This window comes from Sphaeramia orbicularis, chromosome 14, assembly GCF_902148855.1.
Source record: "Sphaeramia orbicularis chromosome 14, fSphaOr1.1, whole genome shotgun sequence".
Lineage (NCBI taxonomy): Eukaryota > Metazoa > Chordata > Actinopteri > Kurtiformes > Apogonidae > Sphaeramia > Sphaeramia orbicularis.
This window is the reverse complement of record NC_043970.1, coordinates 37,132,300-37,160,265: the sequence shown is the minus strand read 5'-3', so window position 1 is coordinate 37,160,265 and position 27,966 is coordinate 37,132,300. Positions and strand designations below refer to the sequence as shown.

The 27,966-nt window shown below is 37.4% G+C and overlaps 1 protein-coding gene and 1 long non-coding RNA gene across 2 annotated transcripts in view; one reads left to right on the top strand and one right to left on the bottom strand.

The window, feature by feature from the left end:
* Positions 1-27,966, top strand: part of esama (endothelial cell adhesion molecule a) — a 132,509-nt gene that overhangs the window by 21,540 nt on the left and 83,003 nt on the right. The gene's annotated exons all lie outside the window — the stretch shown is intronic.
* On the bottom strand, positions 27,272-27,709 carry LOC115433341 (uncharacterized). Its single transcript, XR_003937342.1, has 2 exons — positions 27,673-27,709; positions 27,272-27,360 (listed from the first exon to the last, which is right to left on the bottom strand). It is a non-coding gene; the product is annotated as an uncharacterized LOC115433341 (long non-coding RNA).

Below are 27,966 nucleotides of genomic sequence, written 5' to 3'. Positions count from 1 at the left end.
TCAGAAACTTTTGCCCATATGAGTAATCAGGAAAGCAAACGTCAAAGAGTGTGTGATTTGCTGAATGCACTCGTCACACCAAAGGAGATTTCAAAAATAGTTGGAGTGTCCATAAAGACTGTTTATAATGTAAAGAAGAGAATGACTATGAGCAAAACTATTACAAGAAAGTCTGGAAGTGGAGGAAGCAACAAAAAACGTACCAAAGCTTTTATTAAAGCTCTCAAATCCACAATCCTAAAGGATCCAACCAAATCCATGAGAAAAATGCCAATTGAACTTGAGGTAGACAACAAGGCTGTTAGAAATGCAGTAAAATATGATTTGAAGTTTAAATCTTACACAAGAACACCAAAACACTTGTTGACAACAGCAACAAATCCAACTTTAGCAATTTTTGGGAATCATGTTTATGGCCGCCTTCTAGCTCAGATCTGAACCCTCTGGATTCTGCTATTTGGGGCGTTTTAGAACATGCTAGCAATAGAACATCACACAGCAATGTCGACTTTCTTAAAGATACTATTAAAGAAGAATGGGAGAAGTTGTCGCCCGAATATTTGAGGAACACTTGCGCAAGTTTCAGGAAGCGTGTGAAGGCAGTTATTGAGAAAGAAGGAGGACACATAGAATAAAAACATTTTCTATTATGTAAATTTTCTTGTGGCAAATAAATTCTCATGACTTTCAATAAACTAATTGGTCATACACTGTCTTTCAATCCCTGCCTCAAAATATTGCAAATTTTACTTCCCCACCCTCTATCTATCTATCTATCTATCTATCTATCTATCTATCTATCTATCTATCTATCTATCTATCTATCTATCTATCTATCTATCTATCTATCTATCTATCTATCTATCTATCTATCTATCTATCTATCATGTTAAATAACTTTTAAACCGCTAATCTTATGTAATGGAAATTTAACTTCTTTACCTCATTCCCTTCTCTGTTCCCATATCCTTTCCTAAATACCCCCCCCCCCACACACACACACACTACATGCTAACTTTCCCGTACCTTTACCCAAACCCACCTACTGTGTGTGTTAATTTTCTTGGAAGGTAAAAAAAAAAAAAAAAAAAAAAAAAAAAGTGACTGTTTGTGACAACATGGGGCTCGTCACTCTATCAAAAGGCCCTTTAAAGAGACTTGAGGTGCCACTTGCAAATGGGATTCACCCTATAAAAGGTAGATCTTGTGAGAAGCTTTTCTTCACAATCACCGCTCGAGTGCAGAACTGACCTTTCTTTGCAAAGAAATAAAATCTTGTCGGCCGGCAGAAGTCTGAATTTCATTATTCACCAGCAGCAGAGCAAAAATTTTCATAACACTTATCAATAGAGTTACATAATTCAGGTAAAAATGCATTTCCTCGTCTTTTCATGGTCGTCAGATTTGACCCATTTGGACGTTCAGAGGCTCCGTAGTGGATGTGGAAACACTGTCGCTTTCTGCAACATTGATTTTACCAGTAAAACCCATGGAGTTTGACAAAAGACAATGGTTGTAGATGCTTGTTTTTATGTTCAGTTAATCAAATATGTTACTGAATATAGATTCTTTTTCTTCACTTTCCTCTGTTTTAATCTCATAACCTTTTGTCTCTGTGAACATCTGCATTATATACATTATACATAGAGAGAGAGAAAAAAATCAATTGGAACAAAACTAGTTCTAGCGCTTAAAGTAAATGAAACTCAATTATGATATATGATGATTTCTTCTTCTCATGACCTGGCATCTCACCCACGTTTTTTTTTTGTTTTAATTATTATTTTTTTCTCAATTGTCTTTTTATTGGTATTTTCTATGGTTCACATATTTATTCACATAGCAATTCACCATTCTCATCCATTCATCTGAAAATTACAATTAAATCTCACAGCGATTCGTCCGTGACTGCTCAGACAATACAAATAAGGATGATTGGTCCCCCTTCAGCAATACCAAAGATGTAATTTTTACAATACACAATTAAAAACTAAACTCCCTAGAACAGGAATGCTGGGGTGCACATTTGTGATTACAAAAAAACCCCAAAAACATCAATATGAAAGGGTTTAAAAGGAAAGAAAGGGGTGAAATGGACGTAAGACATGGTTTTATATAAATGATGGACGAACTGGCTCACCCACGTTTTATGGAAATTAAATCAGTTTGATGTAATCCTGCTACAGATAGACAAACAGGATTGATCACTTAACCTCATTACTGGAGCTAATAATGCTCTTCCACACAAATGAGAAAAAACTCACAGAAGAAAAAACTGAAGTAGCTCAGAATAATTCAAGAAATACACCTGAAATGGATTAAGATCAGAAAAAAGACTGATGATGGACTGATGAAGTGGATGTATTACATTTTTAATAAGTTAATACAGTTTGCATGGAATGCGCATGTTTAGTTTGAGAACATCACAACAGATTGTTCATTGTACCTTCATTGTATGGCTTTTCCTGTCGGTGCCATGGATACCATCATTTCGACACCACACCAGGGAACTAAAGGGGTTTTGGTGATTCTGGAAGGGGTCAGTGTCTGTATAGTTGTGATGTCCAAATACACAGTGATCTGATGGTTTATTTCTGGCTCAGTTTTCTGAGAAGTAGCTGGAACTTTTTCTGTATAATAAGCATTTTGATAGTTTGCTGTTATTTTTAAAGCCCACTGATCTGTAAGTATCACAAGTCGCTTTTCCATTGGACATCTGCACAAAACTTTGCTGATATTTACTTAATGTCGAAAAAACAGAAGTGCGCAAAGTCAGTTTTTCCATTAAATCACAAATGCGATGATTTTTTTATTTATGATTGCGAGATGACACAAGAAGTCATGCCATAAACATGGCGACAAACAAAATAAATATCCTGTTGATTTATAGATATATTCATTATTATTATATATTACCCCTCTATCCCATACTAAATTAAAAAATGATTCGGTTTCGTGGTGTGTCCACACACACCGCACATGTTTATTTTAAAACTCTTCTTCTTTGTTTGCTGCAACATCCGTCAACATCCTTTTTTTTTTTATTATTCACTGACTCTAGTTGCGGAAAAAGGTCTTTTCATTGTAGTTTTGCATGATATACCAACTGTGCTATGCCTGAAAAACCACCTCTTGCCGGCACAAAAACTTTTAATCGAAAAATGAGGTTTTTTTTCCATTAGGTAATTTTTTATGCAGAAGTTATATTCGCGCAATCTAAGGGTCAATGGAAAAATGACTCCAGTAAAGGGTCTGAAGACCTTAAAGTGAGACTGTGGTTTCTACTTCAGTGTAGCATATAAACTGACAGACTTATCTCCCTGATAATATCTCACAGCTACAACATATGTAGACTTTCATCAATCAAAAGTGTGAGTAAAGGTGTGTTAAGCAGAGTGTCAGAAACGATCAAGCAGTACAGTGGAAACACATGTCAAGGATTAGTGAGATTTGCTCTTAGGTTGCTCTCGTCGTCAGAAATGGCCGAAGGCATACAGATGAAGGGGTTGTCAAATTCACGTCTGTCAGTGTGGAAAGCAGCGAGTAAAACAGACACATTCACAAAGTTTCTGGAGATGATGGATCTGGAAATTAAGGTCATGACAGCAGCATTCACTCAAAAGTCATTTCATACAAAGAAACTTTAAGTTAAAGAGCTACTAAAGACAAAAAAAAGTTAAATGAATCACGTTCTCTGAGTACAAAGAGGGGTAAAGCACATTAATTTTGCACAGAAAAATATTCCTAAGATAAATGCATTAAAAAAAAAAACCCACATCTATTTTTATAGATACCACAGTGACACTATTTGCACCAGTAATAGAACTGTGTCTTATATTTTAGACTGCACTCTTTTTACATAGTATTGCTTTATTACTTCTGCCGAAGAGGTTATGCTTTCATCTGGGTTTGTTTGTCTGTCTGTTAGTAAGATAACTCAAAAAGTTCAGGATGGATTTTGATGAAATTTTCAGGAAATGTTGATACTGGCACAAGAACCAAATGATTAAATTTTGCTGGTGACTGGGGTGGGGGGGTGGGGGGGGCTGATCTGCCTTGGTGGAGGTCTGTGCTGTCCGAGTGCTTTTCTAGTTTTACTTATTTTCTATGCTGACAGTTCAGTTTATTCCTTCATTTTATTTTACTTTAATTGTTATTTCAGTTGTGTAAAGGGACCTTGCAAAGTACAGATTTCATTGTTCTGTAAGGACTGTGTTTCTACTGTGTATATGAAAATAAAATTCTGTAATAGGCCACATAAAAGCAGCATTAGTCATAAAGCCAGCAATAAACATAAAGCATATGAATTATATTGTAATTTATTTATAGAAACACACTCAGATTTAGGTGTAAATCCCTTAAACCCACCCTATGGTGAATCTGTTGCTGCTGTTACTGATCTCCATCTCCCCTTTAGAGACAGAACTACATTTCTAGAGCAGTTATCAGGTGCTGCTGAACTCATTAATTCATTAAACCCAAGCCAAAAGCAATATTTTTCACCTGTCATCAGATGTGTTGGACATCATATTTTAGAAAACCAAGAAGCAACAATGTTAGCTTGGAATTTAAGTCAGTGTAGATGACCACAGTCTTCCACTGGACTTGTCTGTAGAAATGCTAAGTCATTATGTTTTTTGTTTTTTTCCCAGGGGTCATTCTGTCTCATTTGCTTTATTTGGATCCTCTAATAAATCAACTCATGGTTCTTTTATGTACTGCTCACATTTAGACTGTAGGACCAATAGGAGGCTGTGTGTCTGCATTGTGGACTTTCCGGGTGCCTTTTTATTGAGTTATAGTTGATATGATTTAATCTCACTCTCCTCCATCCCTATATACAGTTCTGTGCAAATGTCTTAGTCCAACATTATGTTTGTTGGTTTAAAGTTCTAATGACCACACATATGCATTTCTGAGTCTTGGTATTAAAATCCAATCTGGATATATATATATATATATATATATATGAACTATGTACAACAATAAAAACAAAAGTTTCAGGGAAAAAAAAAATCTCTACAAACCAAAGTGGTAGTACAGTCACAGAAAAAATGATCAGACCATCAAAAGTCATCAAAAACAACGGTTATGCAATCAAGTACTAACTCCTGTGTGTATCATGTGACTAAAACAGACAGAAAAGAAAACATGGAATTCCTAAAAGCACTGTTTTTGTCAGTACAATGTCATAGATATTGATGTAAGAACTGAAGTGATTTTGGTTATTATCAAGAAACTATGGGAAATGGAAAGATATCAGCTCTGAAATTAAACTATTATGAGCTATTTTTGTTGTTATCATTATATTTGTCCAAACAAATGTACCTTTAGTTGTACCAGCCATTAAAATGAATAAGAAATTGAAGAAAACAAGGGTGGTATAATAATTTTTTCCGCGACTGTATTTAGTGTGACCTCCATTTACACTTAACACGTCTTTAACCCTTTTGTTTAGACAATATGAGATTTACTGCATCAGTTTTCTGATGTTTTCTACCAGGTTTCTTCCAACACATGTCAGATGTTTCTAATTGTTCGTGCTACTTCTCATCATGGGGTCAGAGGTCACAGTAAATAGAGACTTTAACTTTTACAGTACATTTAGATTTAGTTCATTTTTTGTGTGTCTTTTAAGGCTGTGCACATATTTTCTGTATTTTCTTGTTGCATCTGAAGAAAAGAGAATGAATAATAAATGTGCACTCATATCAAACCTGAAAATAAAGGGAAGTTAAAGGTGACTGAAGACTTTTTGAAAGCACTGTATATGTCCAAATATGTATTTCCTGTTCCAGTGACCACCATTCAGTGAACTTAACCCGTAAAGACCCAAACATCCATCACCGAACAAAAGCATCTACTGATCTAAACTGTTTAATACCTGTTGATCCATTAATCCTATCAATACATGTAAATAATTGGTGTAAAATGCAGTTTGTCGTCTTTTCATGGTCATCAGATATGACCCATTTGGACGTTCAGAGGCTCCGTAGTGAACATGGAAAAATGGTCCTCTTCTACATAATTGATTCACCAGTAAAACCCATGGAGTTCAGTCAATAACAGTGGATGGAAATGCCTGGTTTATGTTCAGCTGATGATGTATTTTACTGAAAAACTCACTTTTTCTGCAGTTTTCTTTGCTTCAGATATAATAACACTCAACTTTAATCTGAGCTTTTATGAACATTTACATGATCAGTGCATTAACAACAGGAAAATACGTGATTTATAGTGATAAAATGCAAAATACAGAAGATAATATTATAATAAATGGTGATAAATTGCTTAAGAAAGATTAAATATGGAGTAAATTTTATTTGGTAACTGACACAAAAGTAGCACTGGGTCTTTATGGGTTAAGGCAGGAGTGTCAAACTCATTTTAGTTCAGGGGCCAGATTCAGCTAAATTTGATCTGAAATGGGCCGGACCAGTAAAATAATAACATAATAATATATAAATAATGTCAACCCCAAACTTTTCTTTATGTTTTAGTGCAAAAAGGGTTGATTTACACAATGAACAGGTTTACATCTACAAACTATCCTTTCAAAAGATGTGAATAACATAAACAAACTGAAAAATAAGTGTAATTTTAACAATATTATGCCTCAGTTGATCATTTTCACATACACAAACAATGAGTAACATGCAGAATATTGTTAAAATTGTACTTACTTATCTTAAGACATTTCAGGTTATTCACATTTTTTGCAAAATTATACTTTGTTTTAGTGTAAAAACATGAAAATATTTACATTTGCAAAAAGAAACATTTGAAGTTGTAATTATTTCTATGTTTTTATGATAGTCTTTGACTGGTCTGACCCACTTGAGATTGAATTGGTCTGAATGTGGAACCTGAACTCAAAGGATTGTTAATATCTTGGTGTAATTTTTGCATTTCACAAATTCATTCCAAGGGCCGGACTGGACCCTTTGGCGGCCCGGATTTGGACACCTGTGGGTCAAGGGGTTGAAATAGTAATCAGAAACCAATAGGTTAAGAAACAGCCCATGGTCAAATCAAGTACATTTTGACAGCAGATAAAGATTTCTTTTGAGAGATTAACCGTTGCAGTCGAGCAAATAGTATAAAGAAAAATAAAAGCAGTGTTTTTTTTTTATTGAAAACCCCACAGCTAGGGCCGCTCTCTGTGTGCAGTTTAGTGTTAATTGAAGAAAATAGAGCTTCCTCCATTAGATCTGCCTCGCACATCATTCACACCGTCCAGGATCAAAGTCGCCATGTCACCCTACGATAAATGATTTCATTATTGATTCTGCCACTTTAAACGTGTAATTGCAGAGAGCTGTGCCAGAGACATACTAAGTCTGACTTCTGATAATCACCTGCACACTCTAACAATAGCAGTATAGTCTCAGCACCTCAGGACCTGGACTCTGCTACGTGATCGGACATAGAAATGAAACTGGGGCTTTTCATAGTCCGAGTCCAGCTCTTCTTGCAGCCTCTGTCCTTAAAGCCCTGTGCCCACCAGCATGGAAAACTCGCCGCTCTATTGATCACAATATTTCAGAAAGCTTGTGTCTGAGCTTTTCCAGAGGGCAAGACCTCCTGTCATCTCAGCACTCACCGCATTAAATGTTTATCTGCTCCCACAAGCAATTTAATTAACAGCGTTTTCGCCGGTGTCAGACTCAGACGAAATTATCTGTTGAGCATTTATTTCGCTTTTAACTCACCCCCCCTTTTCTTTTTTTGTTGTTTTTTTTTTTCTCTGCTGAATGTCTTTTATCAGCGTTATTACACCCCCCCCCCCGACTCCTACTCCCACTCCGCGCCCTGTTGTATTCCTCTTCATCTTGTCGTCCATCCTCCTCCTCCTCCTCCCACTCCTCCTCCTCTTCCTCCTCCCTTCCTTCATCCCATCTCTCCTGAGGGCTCCAGCTCCAGCATCTCATCACCATCAGTGTCTCAGGTCAGCCGAGAGGGTTAGATCGAGGAGGCTTTGTTTCACCAGTGTATGTATGTGTGTGTTGTTGTTTTTTTCTTTGTGTAAATGTGTTTTCTTTGTGCCTCTGAGCATGCATTATGTGTGTCTTCAGTCCTGCAGTCTTTAGACATCGTAATGTTTACTCTGGATTCTTTCAAACCATTTCTTTCCCCATCTATCTGGTCTCTCTTCACTGATCCCTTCCTCCCTGGGTGGTGTATGTAATTATAAGCTCTTATCTATTTTTCTGTCACACACAACTACACTCCGGCGAGAGCTTGGTTGATGTCATTATCCCCAATAATGGCTCAGAGGTGGCTCACCCTCAGGCCTCCGCCCGCTGAGTCTTACCATATCCCAATGTATATAATTGCTATTTATTGAAAATATCTCCCACTTCGTCTGCCTCCCCTCTACTCTCTTTTGGCTAATGCACCCTATTACATCGTAAGTGGATGTGTTGTAATACACCGCTAATGTAGCCCTTTCTATATACAGGGGGGGAGATCGCCGCCAACAGTTATAATTGGATTTCTCTTTCTTCATTTTCAGTACATGACAACATCCCTGAGAGAAAACTTGCGAGTCGTCAAAGTGCTTTTAACAAACAAAACGGCACAAATGTAATTTCCACGTAGGCTGTTTAATTTGGCACAAACGGCTGCATTTCTGTCTTCACTTACGAGGCGTCAGTGTCCACCGTTCTCACATGTAGCCATTGTTAATTTTAAAACTCGCTAAGGATCTCAAAGGCTACATCCTCGCAGAGAGAAACTGACGCAAGCTCTTTTTTTTTTTTCGAACAATGGCATAGTTGCACACATAGGTCAGAATAGTGTAGAACACGCTCTGCTTCAGGAAATACTGACTTTGACTGAATGCTACGCGCTGCTAGCCTCTTCCTAAATGTCACCGCTGCCTTTGCCGTGTCCCCTACTGCCACAAATTCACATTAGTCCAACCCTTCATGCATCTGTCTTCTCATGTGTCTGGATGCAGCAGAAATACTGTACACGAGCTGTGAAGTACAGTACAGAAGAACCACAGAAAGCCCCTATAATCTCCCCTGCACATGTGTTTGAAGAGGTGGAAGTCTCTCAACCGAATGCTAAACAGGATCTATCGGGATTAAACCCGGTTTTGAGGCAGTTTAGCTTATTGCTGACTCTGTTTCAGAAAGTATGAATTTGGGAACATCCACAACTTAAACCACAGACAGCTTCTACTAAACCACGCTGGATAAATGGGCTCTTTTTTTGGTAGATAGAAAGCCTTTCAGTTGAGGATCATCATTGATGTTTTGAGTATTCATTAGTGACTGGTCATTACTTTCACAGATTTCCTAAGGCCAGCCATCCGTAAGAGCCCATTAACCTCAGACATTAGGCGTAATTAGGCAAAGTGCTCACTTTTTGTGCAGTTATTTTCAGTTCGTTCGATTGTTTATGTGGATGTATGCATGACGTCCCGGAGGCAAGTGGTAATCTACATTAGGTAGGTAATTGACCTCTTTGTTTTCTGTCTCTGCATTCCCCAAGAAACTTTCTCCTGTACGCAGAGATGTAAATTTGAGTCATACGTGACTTCAGTTGAGGAAAATGGAGATTAAGGAGAAAAAGATGAGACATCGGCGGTTGCGGTAGCGCCAGAAGGGATCCTGTCACATGGTGTAGGCCGTATTCACATGAACATATACTTTACGTACACAGATGCACACAAAGGCCTGATTAAATGTCTTCATCACACTGTCATATGAAATGAAAATCCTCATTTGGATGCAACATGTTTTTCGTCCCTCTCAGAGGCCATACACTGCAGTCACTCGATTCTCTCTTATTCCTGCCTCTTGCTGTACACCCACATACCCTTTTCCACGACGCTCACACCAATTCCCTTGATGGGAATACTTTAATCACGATGGTAGATCCATATACCCCCCCCCCCCCCCCCCCCCCTTCCATCAGCGACACACACACGGACCTGCTCATTTTAACACATACATCCTTCGGGAGGTTGAAAGGCAGGCCTCGTCTGATCCATAATCGTTCTCTCTTGAGTTTCCACCTCCTCCGCTATCACTATCATCAGGAAAATAACTTTACAGACTCCGTTTAATAACAGTGTTGGCACGCACACACATGGAACTCACAGAGGAATACTAGTTTCTGTCTCATCTCGCCTCCTGACACTACCTGTCACTGAGCAAGACATCACGCAGCGAGGCACAGGAGAAATGATCAGAACTCCCCTTAACCGCTGAAACTTGTCGCTCATCTGTCTTTTACCTCCTCCCCGTGTTAAAAATAGACCCAAGCTGTCAAGTTCCAACCGCATTTTTTTTCCCTCTCTCCCTCTCTTTTTACTCACTTTCTTCAGCTGTTCATAATTTGCTGGCTGCAGCAGTTTTCTTGGTCATTACAGGCCACGTGATTGAACAGTGTGAGGCTCGTCAGTTCCAACTGTTTTTCCATTTCTCTGTGTGCCAGTCACAGCTAATGTGTCTGCTTGTCAAAAAAGTCGACTAAACTGCTTAAAACTAAAGGAGTGAAGCCACAATTACAGCTGTAAACGTGGTCTATTATTTCTGTTCTTGTTTTAAAGGTGGGGTATGAGATCTTATGCCGTGTTTCCGCTACGTGGAACCAGCTCAACTCGGCTCGGCTTGACTCGGGTACCAGGTCCTATTTCTGGAGAACGTTTCCATTACAGGATACTACCCGCTTTACAGGACCTGGACGTCATAGCGACGTAGCACATTACTTCCGTGTCGTCTGCTCGGAGAGTTGCTGATAAACTCGCTCGTTTCACGTTCTCTCGTCAAGCTCATGCTGAATTTTTACGTCTGAACCTCCTCTACAAACCATGGTGTAGTTTTCGGGCTGTCATCATGTGGATTAACCTACCACTATATTTACTGTAAACTTCCGCATCTGTTTTTTGTAAAACGGTGGGTCAGAGACAACTCTCTGACCAATCAGTGGTCTGCAGGGCTTACATGTCATGTTTTAGTATCTGGTCCCCAGTCCTGGAACCGTGGTGGAGGTGGTACCAGATTCCAGGTCCTTTTTTATTGTGGAAACGCAAAAAGGCCGAGTCGAGTCGAGTCGAGTCGAGCCGATACCACGTAGTGGAAACACAGCACTAGAAAAATGGTTCGAGCAAGCTACATTTTGAAAATACTCAATTCAAAAGTCCAAACCCCTTTGTTCAGACATCCCCCTGAAGCCACACCTCCAGAGTACTGGCATGCACAATGCTTGTTCCTGAGGGTTCATGAGAGCTGCATAGCATCAATTTGCCTGGCCCCAGCCCTGACTCCGGCTCACAGACCCATGCATACCTCAGTCAGTCTCCTCCAACACCCCCGCTCTTACAGAACAGCCCCTATTCATACTTATCTGTCTAATGTTACATTTCCTAGTGATTTATGTTGGTGACAAAACAGTTTGCCGGTGAACTTTCCATCCTAATATAACTAATATAGCCAAGCTCTGGCTCTGGCTTCATTTCCTGAACAAGTGCTCCAAGCCTCTGAGAACACACGATTCATGCATGAAGAGGGGTATGTGCAGAGGGGGGAGGGACAAATGGCAGTTGAGTTTGATAGACATATCATCATTCAATATTTTGATTGGGCGTTTAAAATGATTGGAAGGTGTTTTTTCAGTCCCGTCCATTCCACAGGTGACTATATTTTTTTATTTTTGTGTTAGAGCATTTAATTACAGTCTGTGGATATGTGGTGTTGAATTGTTGGGGGTTTTGGTCCAGACTTCCCCCGATGGTGTTTTGAATAGAACACTTCTAAGCTCTTTTCCAGACCTTGGAATAAACTTGAAGTGGTCGTTCTGAACTGCAGCTTCAGTTCGTACAGATATAAATGGTGTTTGTTTGTACTTCTGTGGTTCTTCACAAGTACAAAGCACAGAATCAAAGAGAGGAAGGAATGTCCTCTACTTCCAAGAGGAGAGATTGTTGATTAGACCGTTGTCCTTCATGAAACTTTTGTTTTTGTTTCCTCATCCAAGTTTAGAGGGAGTTATGCAATCAATTACTGGTTCAAGCAACATGCATAATGTGTGATAAGACCGGAGACGTGCTCGTGCTGGTTGTGTATCTGCTTCTACCGGTATTCAGACACACTCACGGAATTTTAATCTTTGATTGTTATCGTTAATGAATGAGTCATTTATCATCCCGTCAGTGTCTGATGAATGGGTTATGCAAATAACGGCTGAATTTTACCCATTATTGTCTAGGCTTGACTACTTTTCAGTGGATCCTTCAACATGTACCAAGGACTTAAACATGTTTTGAGCAGTGAGATGAATGTTATGAGTGAACTGTGATGTTGGTGTTAATATCTGCATTTCTTAACAAATTTACTAGAGTTAAAAATAGTTCAACACAACCCCTGAGTTTTAGATCATCGAGGTCAATGTTAATATAGTCAGCTAATGAAGAAGAAGTCATCCCTGCTCAGTTGTCACATCCACATCCTGGCAAAAAAGAGTCACAACATAGAGTTCAGATCCTTCCATTGGATAATTACTACACAAAGTGGTATGTTTCAGGTGTTAAACCCTTTAACTGATGCAGTGAGTGGTTCAAGAGACATGAGGCGTCATTTTCAGAGTCCAGAACTGAACCCCATTGAGAATCTATGGTGCAATGATGCGAGATTCATTCATTCATTCATTTTCTGAACCCACTTTATCCTCACTGGGGTCATGGGGGTCACTTGGAGCCTATCCCTGCTAAAAAGTTTGGATTTTTTGGCCATGTTACGGTCAATTTACAATCTTAATTTTAATAATTTTTTAGCGTTAAGAACCTTAGACTTCATTTACTGTATGATTGGAGCAGCACATTCATGTATTAGAAGAAGTAAACAGGTCAAAAGAAGAAATATTAAATTATCTCTACTTAAGCAAAAAAGCCTCAACTAATCAAATTAACTGAATATATAGTCCAGCCTTTATTTATGCTGTGTTTTATTAAGACTCTATGTAGTATTTTTCAGTTTTAATTCAATGGTTCAGACTTGCAGTAGCTTGTGATATTATCTTTAAAACTGACCGACATCATATGTGTAAATGATGGAATAATTCATTATTTGTCTTTCTCTGTTGACTGCAATACAGTTTGGGTTTTTTCCAACATATGGTCTATTATAAGGCTGTTCATTCAGCAGCAGCAAAATGAGACAACACACAATCTCTGCAAGTTAACACAGATAAATTTGAACACTTGCAGGTGCAGAAAGATGCAGAAAGATACACGGAGTTGAAATTACATTAAGTTAGCCTAACAATGCTAATGCTAACAGCTGAAGTAAGGTCCCATGTGGCCAGAGGATGGATGGATGGATGGATGTCTTTTAGAAGATTTCCTAGACATTCAGCAGTAATATATGGACTTGTTACAGTAAAATCAGTCCCTCAAAACAAAAGGAGTAAAGATCCCCTCCATTACCTGACTGACTAACTCCCCATGTTTGTTGACAGCCCTAGACTCACCGTCCCCTCCCTCTCTTCAGGTCCGTCTTCTCATTATCAGGTGACTGAGTGACAGAGCACTGACACTTCTCCTTAACTTATCCTCAGTGGGCTGATGTCAGTCCAAGGTTATGCACACTGAAGTGATGCGTGACACCATCCAGCTCTTTTCAATAAATCATAAACCCACAGAGAAGAGAAAGACCGGTGGTGTGAGAAAAAAAAAGCTCGGAGTATATTAAATAGTAAAGGTGACTGAGCGACATGAGAGTGAATCAGAATATGTGAATGAATCAGTTTCTGGATTTAGCATCTGGACTGAGTTGAAAAACCTGCGTAATTTCACCTGTAGCCTCATGATGCGAGGTTTTCCATCAACATATTGCTCAAAATCGTAAATTATTTGCCATTAACTCTCACATTAACCCTTCATAGGGCACTCATAGAAATACTCTGAAATCCAAATTTCATATTAGTGTTGTATTGCAGGATGGAACAAGACTTTATTACTTTTGTGAAATTTTTCTAAAATTCTTATTGTTATGTAGAAAATCAAGGAGAATGACGTTACCGTATTTGGTTCCTTACCCGTATGTGGAAGAAAAAAAAAAAACAAGAAATGTATATAAAAAATACAAGAAAAACACATGTAAGGTGAAAGGAACATGCATTTTCGAACTTTAGAACATCACTTTTAGAACCTTAGACCAACGTAAGTGCTGCTCCAGACACCTGTCCACATCCACATTATCCCTTTGAACATCATTCCTTACATTAGTACCATTACTTCATGGTACCTAACAAAGCAGCTACACTCACTGTTCATGCAGAGGTGGACCTTACAGACCCTGTAGACCAGTGGTTCCCAACCTTTTTTGGCTCGTCACATCACAAATCTCTGGTGACCTCTGACATTCGAAACAGACACTTTTTTTTGGCTAAAATTAATTTGTTTTTGGTCATGTAATAGTTTGCTATACTATGTTGTAAATAAACATTAATTTTAGACGACATTTAGTCTATATAATATATATTAATATGGACGGAGGCAGAAAAGCCAGGTGTAGATTACTGCACAAAGTGAGAATTTTATTTTCCTTGGTCAGGATATGTACAGTCAGTCCAGCTTGGATTTACAAGGCTGACAATTAATACTGAACAAACAATAACTCAAACTATGAATTATGAAAGAGCTGCAGCATCTGAAACCGACTACAATGAACATTTGAAAGATAAACAGTACACAGTGCTTCAGTTTCAGACTCAGAGTTCGTTATGTCATTTTTCATTTTATTTGTTTATTTTGAGCATTTACAAAATACATGTAAATTCAAAATTCCAAAATCATTCACCTACACTCGAAAATGAGTCAGAAGAAAAAAACGTAGTTAATCCCACCCCCATTCTCATCATGAAATAACTTAACATAATAACATTTTAAATACTCACTCCTGTTCTTAGACTTCAAGCCAGAACAATAAACAAAATAGGTCTATACCAAATTAGGATAAACTCATTCGACAGTATGTCTTTTATGTATTGTGATTGTTTCTCTCAACTCACCATATATTTTTTATTAATATGTTTTTTATTTTTATCAATTACTAGAAATTTCAGGCGACCCCACATAGGGTCCTGACCCAGAGGTTGAAAAACACTGCTGTAGACCATATTTGACCTCATATTGTTGACTCACTGTCCTCACTACAACTGTTGCTGTCACTGTCTTGTAATGTATTTGGAAATGACAAAAAATAGTCACTTGCCTGATAAAGGGTTATTAAGCATCACTTCTGTTCTCAACTATGATGGGAAACTCATGTAGCTAATATTTTTTATATATTTTAGCGAGATGTGACTCACTAAAGTCATTGAAAGTCTAAGCTCTTAAAGCTATACGCATGGGGATTTTTCTTCAAGAAGACTTTATATAAACTGAAGGACTTTTAAAATCTACTCATGTCCTCACAAGGACAACTTTATAACAGACAACTTCAGGACAACTGAGAATTTAAGGAACGCCCAAAAGAGTCGCCAAAGTATGTCACTCATGGTTAAGCTTTTTTTTTTTTTTTTAAGGGGAATCACAGTTTAATTTTTATCTGAACTATAAGGCAGATGCGACAAAAGCATCACAGAGACACAGAGAGAAAAGACAGCAGAGAATCAGCAGAAAGAGGAGACGGCGAAGCAAAGACGATAAAGAAGATGAAGATTTGTTGGAAGTGGAGAGGTGGAGGGGCGGGCGTGGAAAAAGAAAGGAACGAAGAAGGGCATGGAGAGGCTGAAGGAGAGCGAGCACAAATGAAGAGTGCGCCAGATACAGCCAGATACTGAGCTGGAGATTTGGCTGTTTAATCGAGTCGGTGAGGATTAGAGACGGATTATGTAGGAATTATGACATAGCAGCAAATTAGCCTGGTAGCTTTAATCTGAGAGGCGGACAAAGCCAAAGCATTTGACCAGACGGCAGTGAGAGTCTCTGTATGCATGTCCATGAGATAAATGTATATATATATATAAGTAATGAGGTGAAGAGTTTGTCTTTTAAAAATAACCCTCCTTCATATTATAGAAAATGTGTCTCGTAGGATTTAATAACATTACAGCTTGTTCAGTCCACCCAAGATTTCCCTTTTATTTATGCATCTAGGCTTAAGTTCTTACACTGACGTTAAATTTCAATGTGTAAAATAAAAAAAAGGAAGATTAAGACTGTAGCATAATATACATCAAAATTCACATTAATGCCTTTGTCATCGCAGGTTCTATGTTTTCGGGTTGATTCAGATGCTTGTGAAAGTGATATCTTGAGAACATATTGACAGAATTTGTTGAAATTTAGCACAAATTAGATACAAGGGTGAAGTGTTAAGATTTTGGTGGTCAGAGGTCAAAGGTCATGGTCATTTTGAGTTTGATAGAATTCATGCACTAATTGATTGAATCGGGTTCTGATTTGAGATGCTTTTAAGGAACTTTGTTATACTTTTAGTAGCTTTTAGAATAATGGTGGTGTTTTATATGTATATTCTTATTTTAGTGTTTTATGGTTTTAGAACTGACTTTTATTGTGTTTTTTTTATATTTTTTTTAGTGTGGATGTGTGGCTGTGAAGACATTTTTCATCTCAATGAGCTTTTTTTCCTTTTTAAATAAAGGTTATAATTAAAATAATAATAACTAATGGTGACAAATTTTTAGACAAATGTACAAGGTGATGATAGCGATGTGTTGAAGTTTTATTTGTGTATGTTTAGTGACTTTTATGTGATTTCAGCCGAATTAATTACCAGCAAGTTGTATTAAGAGTCATTTTTTTCCAGCGTAAGAAGCATAGTTGTCAAATAAGAACACTCATTAGCATCTATTCAGATTACAGAGGTCATGTTCAGAGTTTTTGTCACCTTTAGCAGCAATTCCAACCATTTTTTTTTTTTTTTATCTCAGATCTGCAGGATACTTGTGGGCTGTTATTTTATTATTATTGTGGAGCCTTGATTCAGATATTTAGTTGTAGCCCCTAGATTTTAAACCAAGATATAGCGACCAAAAAGTTATATTTGCAATAAGCTTTCTAGTGACAGTAAATCTTTGTTGTATACTCTTGACATATTGGAAGCAAAACTGTTGGAACCTCAGTACTGATCTGAGTTGAGTGGTTAAATATTCTGACAGATGGATGCGGTCGCTCATCTTTGGAGGGATGCCGAACAAATCTGTATCTGGGTCCAGACTATGCAAGAGTGTGGGAACATTTTTGCACATATTGACTCAGATTTACAAATAAGGTAATTGTGGATTCTCCTAATCCTAAAATGCGCTACTAAAAATTCTTGTCCTACAAAAACAAAAAACGAAAAAAAGCACACCATGTATTTTCTATGTAATATATGGTGGAGGAATGGGATATTGTTTTATATCAAGAGTGTAGAACATGGCAGATTAGCAATAACAGTGATTTCATTGTGTTAGTAGGTTTTGTTCATTGCAGGACCCTCATATTGGAAAAAAATGACATTGCGATTTTTTTAAACCCTGTGATATATATTGTGATATGAAAAAATACTCAGTAGAATAAAAAATACTCAATAGCTGTGCGGTGCTGACATAAATATCCAAACAAATTAGTTGTGTTTCATCTCGTTGTGGCAACAGGTGCAAGACACTGTCGATACAGAACACATGTTTCAGTATCATCGTTCTTGTAGCTGAAATAATTCCAATAACTGACGTTGCTTTTTCTTTTTGGCACCAAGTCTTCCTTTTCGGTGATTTTCTCTTGTTCGATGCTCATTTTTCAATGTTGTTACCAGTGACTCACTCCATGTCCAGGGGTGTGGTCTGCTTCGGCAAACTGATTAAGAACGATTGTGATTGGTGGATTGCTGAGTGCAGTGTGTGTCAGGTACCCAGGTGGAAATTAGATGAGAACACGTTGAATTCATTTGCCTCCTACATTGCAGGACCTGTTATGTGTCTATTGCGCACACGTACATTGCGATGACGATGGTCAAACAATATATTGTGAAGATCTACATTGAAGCTACATTTTTTAATCTCACATAAAAAGTACTGAAGTAATTTGATAAATGACAGGGGTTGTAGACTTGGGTTTATGTTCAGTTAACGACATATTTTGCTTAAAGTTTTTTTTTTTTTCAGTTTTCTCTGTTTTGACACAGTAACCTTTAAATTTCCTCTGAGCTTTTATGAACATCTACACCAGGGACCTCAAACTCATTTCCTTTTAGGGGCCACATTCAGCCCGATTTGATCTCAGGTGGGCCGGACCAGTAAAATAATATTATAATAACCTATAAATAATGACAACTCCAGATTTTTGTCTTTGTTTTAGTGCAAAAAACCCCATGAAATTATGAAAATATTTACTTTTATAAACCATCCAAACAAAAAAAGATCTGAATAACCTGAAAAAAATGAAATTTCTTAAGAAAAATAAGTGCAACTTTAACAATATTATGCCTCAACTTATCATTTCTACATGTGCATCATGCATCAGATCTACAAAGACACTAAACACTTAGTAACAGGCAGAAAATTGTAAAAATTGTGCTTAATTTTCTTTAGACATTTCAGGTTGTTGATGTTTCTTCAGGTTATTCACATTTTATTTTTACAGGATAGTTTGTAAATGTAAATATTGTCATAATTTAATGTGATTTTTTTGCACTAAAAAAAAAGACAAAAATTTGAAGTTGTGATTATATATAGACATAATGTAATATTATTTTCTTCACATCAAACCAAGAAGAAAATATGGAGTCATTATTTTTTGTAGGTTATTATGCTGTTATTTTACTGTAGATCATATTGGTCTGTATGTGGAACCTGAACTAAAATGAACCTTGACTGGAATTTTTGTATTTTGCAAATTCATCCCAGGGGCCAGATTGGAACCTTTGGTGGGCAGCATTTGGCCCCCAGGCCGCATGTTTGAGACCCCTGATCTACATGAGTAGTAAATTAAGTAGAACAAAGTACCTGTTTTTTTCTTAAAAATGCAAAGGAAAAAATTAGAAATGGTGATAAATCACTTCAGAATGGTTAGATGTAGAGGGAAAATCATTTGGAAGTCACCACAAAAATGGCTCTAGATCTTCAAGGGTTAAATCTGCTTTTACATCTTTGATTATATACAGCTCATCAAAATTTAGAGCAAAAACAAGTGTTGTGTCTGTATTTTTTACAGTGTATTTCAGATTGGGTGAAGCTCATGATGTCATGGCTAATCAAAATAAATTAGCCTCAAGTAGTTAAAAAGTCCTATGCTTATGTTAAATTTACAATAAAGTAAAGTACACACAGGCGACATTTATTCACATTTAAGAAGCTGCAGTAGAGAAATAGATGAGATTCTTTCACCTTCGAGGTCATACTTAATGATGCAAATCCCAGGCAATTAATCATAATTTATTTATATTACATACTTGTACATGAATATTTATATTTCTGGTTTTGTATTGTTTTTTAAGTAGTATCTTTTGAGGTATTTTCTTAACCACTGGGCTGTAAAAGCCTGGAGACACTAAGCGTTCCTCTTCAGCAGAGGCCTAACCTGAAGTGAGTAGTTCCAGTCCTGTGAGCAGACCGGCCTCGATGAAACCTGATCAGAGCAGGTAGGTCAGGCACCCGTGAACGCACAAAACAGTCCAGCGAGTCCAGCATACACAAGGTAATCAGCATTGACAAGACGTACGCTGCACAGTCCACAACAAACACACACAAACCTGCACTTTAGAGGAAAATTAGGAATTGGCTGCTGCTGACTGACTGTAGTTCTGTATAAATGAGGATGGATGGGGTGTAGAGGAGAGCAAAACATCTGAGTTATGACTTATTAATGCCTCAGAGATGTGTGAAAGAGTGTGTGTGCCGAAAGGGGGATGGGGATTACAGAGGACAGCATGAAGACGCTTACGTAAAAGTGTATTCTCTACCGTAGCGCCTTTAAACCTGAGTGGTCGACGTCCACCTCAGCCACCGCACGCACATCCAGGTGAATCATAGTCATAATCATAGCGTTTGTTTCCCACCCCAGACTAATAAGGTCCAGACATGGTCTCATATCTGCACCCGCCACACTATGATTCTTCACCACGGGGCTTATGGGTAGTTGTTTCATGAGAGCGTCCCAGCGCAACAAATGCTTGTGTTTGTTTAATGCTCTTCTAAACCCTTTTTTTATGTTCTCTAGCAACATGGATTTGTGAAAAAATGTGACAATTAGAGCAGCCCTTCTTTAGTCTTTGAATGAATGAATGAATGAATATTTAATGTACACATACATATAATATAGAGCCCTGGTTCACATAAAGGCCTTAAAGTTTCAGTGGAACTCTATTTATTATGAATGAATGAATATTTAATGTTTTCGGACATATATAATAATAATAATAATAATAATAATAATAATAAAAAAGGAAGCATATCATCAACAGAAAACAATCAGAGCAAAAAAAGGAAATTTATCCTACTATACAAAAGAAATGGGTGCTTCTATGAAACTGGTCCCTAATAACAGGACATGGGGTCAAATGAGATGTAGACTAATGTTATGAAGCAAGTTTGGAAGCACTTTGGGTGTATTTTAAAAATAAAGACTCACTGAGATTAAGGGGAAACTATTTTTCAGATAAAACTAATTTTTACATGATTTTTAATACAAAAATCTGCATGGATCAAGATCAAACGGACATGAAAATTATGCGCTACTATTTTTAAAAAAATATGTCTTTATTCTCTCACAGCTACATTTTGGGAATTTAACTAATTATACAAGGCAGAGTGTTTCACTAAAATGACCGCTGTCGCACAGTCATTCGCGATTTATTTGTGTTTAAATGGGCAGGTTCTGCATGTAACACAAGTGGACACGGTGGGTTACACACAAAACCTGGAATGCGACTGAGATTCATGAAAAACCCACATGTTTGGATTAGACAAAACCACTAGGATCATCAAATGTAACACAGTGTCTTTATTTATATTGCTATATTAGACCATTTCAAGCCATGTGTTCCAGATCAAATGCACTGACACCATGGTAGCTTTTCATGTCCTAATTTTGGTACTATTTTTGGACCTAATATTTTATTAAAAATTCCATAACCTCCTAAGACCCAACTATGGGTTTTCTGATCACATTTGTGGGCAAGAGTTTCACAACTTTATACAAAAAAAAAAAAAAAAAGAAAAGAAAAGAAAACTGTTCACCACAAAGGACATTCCATAAAAAATGTAAAAACTGCATCTGAAAAAACTGTTACATAATGATTTTTTCCAATATAGGCACTTATTTAATATAAAACAAAAAATGCTTGTACTTTGCTGACATTTCCTGGGTATCAGGAGGTTAATTTTGGGATGGCTCAGAGCAAGAGTATAATTTTTTTTTTTACATTTCTCTGAGGTCATCATTAGGTACATCCTGGGGGGAAATATGTCTAAGTTTCTCTTTTTTATTGTGGGGTTTAAAAAGCTGGCAAAGTGTTAGGTACCAAAATAAACCCAGTTTCAAAGATGCACCCATATATATTTTACAATTTTAATATTAATTACTCATCTGAAAAAGAGTGGGAAGAAGTAAACACTTATTTAATCCCACCGAAGTTTTGAAAATGTGAATTATGTGCATTTTCATAGATGTTTGGAACAAATAATCTAACCTGTGGGTGGTGCTGTAGGTATACATGGCTTTAATTAAACAGTAGAAGAAGTAGTATGCTGTTGTTTCCATCAAAAATGGCTGTGATGTTTGAGTAAATCAGTTTCCACCTTTTGGATCAGACATGTTTTACACTTTATCGAAATATCTGGAAGACGCAACAAACAGCTGATTGGTCAGAATTTTCCAAAAAAAAAAAGGTGTTTCCATTTCATTTACATAGATTTACTCTGCAGAAAAATGGCCTGAAGATAGCAAAAAACTTTTTTTGGAAAATCCAGTTATATTTTTCCTGATTTAGGTGTTTCCATAAACGTTATGTATTGCAAAATATCAAAATGCACATTAAATATGTTTACAGGAACCCACCTATTACTGAGCATCTCCAACATTCTCAAGAGGAGAGAAAGTACATTGGGTTCATTTAGTATTACTCCATTTTTTCCACAACATTTAATTCAGTTTTACTATTTTCACAATGTTTACTACTGTTGTTTTGTGCCTCATAGTTTTCATTTATCCATTGCCGATTTATTTTGTTTCGTGTATTTATTGCGTTATTTCATTTATTGCGTCTCCTCTGTGACATAAAATAGCCAGTTTTGTGCAACTGAAGGTTTTTCTAGTCGCTCTAGACTCACGGGGAATATTTTATTAACTTTTTTAAATTACATCCTTTTCTAGCACATCCAATAACTGTTATATTTTAGGAAAACAGGTTCTGTTAACTGAACTGCTTTCATTAATGTCCTTATCTGAGGCTGGTGGATGAAGAGGGAGAGACTTAGAGTAGCTAAATGATAGATGAATGTTTTTCTATCTTTGCCTAATTTATAACTGGAATACTGTCAGGGTTTTCTCTTGAATTGGGAGTTTTGTACGTATGTAAGTCATTACCAAAGCCAGAGTTTATCAAGACTGAGATAAGACCAAGACTTTGAAGCATCAAGACCAGGTCAATAGGGTGAGAGCAGGGTGGCACCGAGCCAAAATGAGACCATTACAGCAAATAACTTCCAAATATTTTAGACTGAGATATGGTGAGTATAGTGAGGTGGTTCCTATTGACAGTGAGAAGCAGGATGAGGTCTAGGGGAAAGAAGAATGAATATACAGTATGATGAAGATTTATACCGAAAAGATTTGTTTAATGACATATTCATGGAAAACACCATGACAGCTGTGGTTTTGACTGTACTTCAAAGAAAATCCTCTTTAGTCCTGAGACTAAGACAAGACTAGAAATGTAGTCAAGACTGAGATGAAACCAAAACCTTACAATAAGACAACAGTATTTGGAGAGAGAAAAGGCTGGTCTGTAAAATCATCAACAGCATTAGAAAATTAATTCATTTTTATAAAAACTTAAGGGTTTTAAGATGACTTGGACAAATTTGTACTGTTTCCATATAACACCAAGTAGTTTGAGAAATTACAGCAGTTATAGACACTTGTGTTGATGTTCAGTCAGTGATGTATGTTGCTTTTACATCCTTCATTTCACCTCACCAAAAATAAAAGTTCTATATTTTTGTTTAGTTTATTTCAGTTTTGGGTGAAGGGCAGTTTTTCTTGAGTTTTTTCTGATTCTGATATACTAACCCTCAACTTTAATCTGAGCTTCTATGAACATCAACATGATCAGAAAATTAAATACAAGAAAATATGTGGTTTTCATTAAAAAAAACAAACGAACAAAAAAAAACACAAAAACACAAAATCCAGAGGAAAATCTATATCATAATACTAGTATGTCATCTGTGTGTGTGCGTATCTGCACAGTTCTGAGAAATTGAGATGTTTTTACTGGGCCATTTTGGTTCCTACAGTTGAGGACTAGTCCCATCTCCGCATTAAATTTCTCAGCAAGTTGATAGGACCAATATTTGGGGAGATATTCATTTATTGGGGAGTCATTTTGGAATAAAATAGCCTCATACAATCACATTGCTTGGTTGACTGGAATCGCAGAACCACGCTGCATGATGTGAAATGAAGTTAAAAACAGGAACCACACGCTAACGTATTTACTTCAGTCCCTAGATATCAGAATTAATATGACCCATGGTTTTCAATGGGTCAATGCGTCAATTTAAGAAAGGTGAAATCTAGAGAAAAAAAAAATTGGGATCTGACATAAAAGTAACACTGGGTTTTTATGGATTAAGCAACAGAAAATACAGAATCATCATTATCACATGAAGTCTTTTAGCAGGTTATGGGTCAAAACATGTATACGAAATCTCTTTGATGGGACATTTTAGAGACAATTTGACAGATTAATGTTGCTAATAGGGATGTAACGATTACCGGTATAACAATAAATTGTAGTAAAATTGCAGGCGGTTGGTATTGCCGTTTAAATTCTAATTATCATGATAACCGTGTTTGATTACTGCACTTTAAACACAAATTTGATATTTAAAACGGTCAAACAGTAGCTATAAGGTGACATCTTTAATGCACATTTGTATGTTTGATGTTTACATGTTAATATTTAAATGTTTCTGTCAACAGAAAGTACATTATTCCTATTATTTTATTTGGAGTTTTTTACCTCCACCAATGAGGTTATGTTTTTATCAGTGTTGGTCTGTCTGTTTTTCTGTGTACAAGATAACTAAAAAAGTTATGGACGGATTTGGATGAAAATTTCAGGAAATGTTGATACTGGCACCAGGAACAAATGATTAAATTTTGGTGGTGATCGGGGGTGGGGGTGGGGGGCACGGGGGCCAACTGATCTGCCTTGGTGGAGGTCTGCGCTCTCCGAGTGCTTCTAGTTTGTTTCTTCTTTTTTCAAAATACAACTTGATTGAATTATTTCAGTGTGTATGAATAAGTACTTTTTGAACATTTCGAGTACATTTCAGCAATACCGTGATAATAATGATAATCATGATAATTTTGGTCACAATAACCGTGATATGAAATTTTCATATTGTTACATCCCTAGTTGCTAAATGACCCACATTTTTAGTTTTAAATTCATTTTTGTTTTCGTTAGATCATAAGGGATTATCCAAAACAAGGAGCTACTTTATATTGAAATAAATGTTGGAATGGCAATCAATTAAAGTTCGCTTTCTGACGGGACATTACTGTGTTTTGACCCTTATGCATTTCTTTATCTTCCAAAAGACAGATCATGACCTACTGTTGCACAGAAACACAAACAGGATATGATTTAACTTATCTCCTAATTCAAAGCGCATACTTTTCAAACCCCTGGATCCTATCTGGCTGTTACTGCCCCTTGTCTTTCTTCACTTTGCTGATTTGTTTGTTTAACTGTTAAGCGACATGACGGGGTAATTTCTGCATAACCCACGGGACGTCCAGGCAGATCAAGTGCGAGCAGTTCACTTCTGAAGCTCGGGGCATGTTATCACTATCACCCCCATCGCGTAATTACAACCCCCGGTCCCAGCGGATCCCCGGCGCTGTTGGACGATTGTTGGCGATGAAGGGGCGTTCAGAAACTACAAAGGCCCCAAATGGCGAGTGGCTTTTTAGAAGGGACAGCGACGTCTCGGAGAGTCCAGAGTGCTCGGTTCAGTAGAAGGAGAGTGTCTTGCATTATACATGGTGGTTGTTATTTTCATCACATGGCCCTGTCAGGCGTCATTGTTGTTCCTGCGCCGTCAGCACAAATTGCAGTGTGTTCACAGATTGCTGTTTTGGTGTCTCTCTATTTTTTTCCACCCTCTTTAGACTTTTTTCCTTCATGGAAATGGAGTCAGAGGGTCCAGTGGGTTCCATTATTAACCAGCCCCGTGTCCAAAGTAGTGTGGATCCTGTTTCGAAGAGGGCTTTAAGTCGAGCTGGTTGTTGTGACAAAGCCGGCCCCCGCTGTCAGGCCACTCAGGAGAACGAGAGGGGGGGAAAGTGGCCCTGCTCAGGAGCCCATGCATTATTTCACACAGCGAGTGACAGCCAAGCACACAAGCACAAATGCCAACAGACGCCGGGGTGTCACCGAGGTGTGTGTCGATGTGGGCGCACACCTCCTAATGCATGTGTGTGGTTGTGTGTGTGTGAAAGCCTGCGACGACTCTGCACTTCACCGCTAAACAACGTAGATCAGACCTCGGCAGGATTTAGAGAAGTTGTTAAAAAAAAAAAAAAAGGTGTCTGGGAAAATCCGGGTTATAGAAGGAGGTGGTGTAAAATCTGAGAGCCCTGTTTAATGATACAGAGGTAATTAAGAACAGTTTGGTTTGGTTACTGTGGAAACGCAATGGCTCACTATTTGAGAAGTTTATTGTCGTATACACAGCAGTACTGAGCAATAAGTTTCCCTCACACAGCTAATGTAAACATTTAACCCTATAACGCCAAATGTGTCATATTTACCTCCGCCAAGGAGGTTATGTTTTTGCCAGGGTTTGTTTGTTTGTTTGTTTGTTTGTTTGTCTGTCTGTCCGTTAGTGTGCAACATAACTCAAAAAGTTATGGACAGATTTGGATGAAATTTTCAGGGTTTGTTGGAAATGGGATAAGGAAGAAATGATTAAATTTTGGTGGTGATCGGGGGTGGGGGGGCCCACGGGGGGCGCCACTGATCAGCCTTGGCGGAGGTCTGCGCTCTCGGAGTGCTTCTAGTTGATACATGAGTTTTGAAGCCCTCTACATCAGGGGTCTCTAACTCATTTTCTTTCAGGGGCCACATTCATCCTGATTTAATCTCAAGTGGGCTGGACCAGTAAAATACAAGCATAATAACCTATAAATAATGACAACTCCAGATTGTTGTCTTTGTTTTAGTGAAAAAAAACCCATTAAATTATGAAAATACTTACTTTTATAAACTATCCAAACAACAAAGATGTGAATAACCTGAAAAAACTGAAATTTCTTAAGAAAAATAAGTGCAATTTTAACAATATTATGCCTCAACTTATCATTACCTCCGCCAAGGAGGTTATGTTTTTGCCAGGGTTTGTTTGTCTGTCTGTTTGTTTGTCTGTCCGTTAGTGTGCAACATAACTCAAAAAGTTATGGACAGATTTTGATGAAATTTTCAGGGTTTGTTGGAAATGGGATAAGGAAGAAATGATTAAATTTTGGTGGTGATCGGGGGGGTGGGGGGTGGCACTGATCAGCCTTGGCGGAGGTCTGCGCTCTCCGAGTGCTTCTAGTTTATGCATGTGAATTATGGATTGGATTTACAAAGACACAAAACACTTAGTAACAGGCATGAAATTGTTAGAATTGTGCTTAATTTTCTTTAGACATCTCAGGTTTTTCATATTTGTTCAGGTTATCCACATTTTATTGTTACAGGATTGTTTGTAAATGTAAATATTTTCTTAATTTATCATTATTTTTTGCAATAAATGAAGTTGTCATGATTTATAGGCATAGTGTAATTTTTTTTTTTTTTTTTCACATTAAACCGAGAAGAAAATATGGAGTCATTATTTTTTGCAGGTTATTATGCTATTATTTTACTTGAGATCATATTGGTCTGTATGTGGAACCTGAACTAAAATGAGTTTGACAGCCTTGACTGTGGAATTTTTGCACTTTGTAAATTCATCCCATGGGCCAGATTGGAACCTTTGGCGGGCCGCATGTTTGAGACCCCTGCTCTACATGATCAGTGTGATATTTTTTTTCCTTGAAAAACCTGATGTATACAATTAGATACATGCAATACAGTGATAATCCACCAGGGGTGAGGAATTCCTTCACCAGAGCCCTTTCCACTACACTACACTACAAGATTGTCATTGGAGCTGCAACCGATTAATCAACTCAAAGTGATCCAAAAAAATCATTCAACCACAATTCTCCTGAATCAAACCTTTGTTTCCTTCATTTCTCTGCTGTTAAACATTGGTTCTACTGTTGTGTTTCACACGGACGCTTATTGTGACGCACAAAGAAGCTTCAATTCAGGAAAACTGCAATAGAATATCTCCCTTCAATCAATTCGAGTTGATTAATCGAATCGGGAATTTTTGCATTGGCTTCAAGGACCTTGTCGATTAATCGGTTGCAGCTCTAATTGTCATTACTGAGGAAGGAGGCAGAACTTTGCCAGTTTTGTAAAGGAATTACCAATTTGTTAGACATGTTTGTATTACATCGTGTTTTTGTTTGTTCAAAAATATTTGAGCATTGAGACCTCATGAATCAAATATGATACAAAATTGAAAGTCATACATGGAGATTGATATTTAATTAAAAAAAAAAAAAAATTGGGGGGTTGTTCAGAAGGACCAATAAAGGCTCCAGTTTCAAAGAGCTGGAATTTTCTGTCAATGACTGAATGGTTCAGGCTGTACAGGGTTAAACTAAACAAAAAGGAA